Source organism: Oncorhynchus masou, chromosome 6, assembly GCF_036934945.1.
Source record: "Oncorhynchus masou masou isolate Uvic2021 chromosome 6, UVic_Omas_1.1, whole genome shotgun sequence".
NCBI classification, from domain to species: Eukaryota; Metazoa; Chordata; class Actinopteri; order Salmoniformes; family Salmonidae; genus Oncorhynchus; species Oncorhynchus masou.
Window position 1 is genome coordinate 62630338 of NC_088217.1, and position 838 is coordinate 62631175.

An 838-nucleotide genomic window follows, 5' to 3' on the forward strand; every position below is an offset into this window, starting at 1 on the left:
GCAGAAAATGCTTTTGATCCATTAACCTCTGGGTTCTTGGCCCAGCATACTTCCGCTGCGCCACTCTGCTTTCAGCCACTTCAGACAAGACTAGATCTCACAATCCATTGCTGAGGAGGCCAGTGTCTTAGGCCACTGGGGTTCTTTGTAATCAATCTGACCAATACGAACTGATGGAAGAGGTAAAAAAAATGTATAATGGCACTTACACATGGAATGAAACTACGCATGTTTTTAAATATTTGTTCGCACTTCAATGCTAAAAAAGCTGGTTTTGCAGAAAATGTTTCTTGATCCATCAACCTCTAGGTTTATGGACCCAGCACTCTTCCAATGCACAACTATGTTTCAACCACCCCAGATGGGACTTGAACCCACAATTCCTGGCTTAGGAGGCCAGTGCCTTATCCATTAGGCCACTGGGGCAATTCATAGTTTTTCACAACCAGTACGAGCTGATAGAAGCAGCAAAAACAATGTGTAATCGACGGCATTGACACATGCCCATGAAATTCCGCTTTATTATTTATGTTCGCGTTTCATTTTTTTAAACTGACTGGTTAGCAGAGGATGTTTTCGATCCATTGACCTCTGGGTTATTGGCCCAGTACACTTCCACTGCGCCACTCTGCTTTCACCACTTCAGAAAAAACTAGATTTCACAATTCATGGCTTAGGAGGCCAGTGTCTTAGGCCACTGGGGTTCTTTGTAATCAATCTGACCAATACGAACTGATGGAAGAGGTAAAAAAAAAAAATGTATAATGGCACTTACACATGGAATGAAACTACGCATGTTTTTAAATATTTGTTCGCACTTCAATGCTAAAAAAAGCTT

At 41.6% G+C, this 838-nt stretch overlaps 1 non-coding gene across 1 annotated transcript; it reads right to left on the reverse strand.

Annotated features, from left to right (window-relative positions):
* Positions 1 to 353: 353 nt before the first annotated feature.
* On the reverse strand, positions 354 to 426 carry trnar-ccu (transfer RNA arginine (anticodon CCU)). Its single transcript has one exon. It is a non-coding gene; the product is annotated as a tRNA-Arg (tRNA).
* Between the last annotated feature and the right edge of the window lie 412 nt (positions 427 to 838).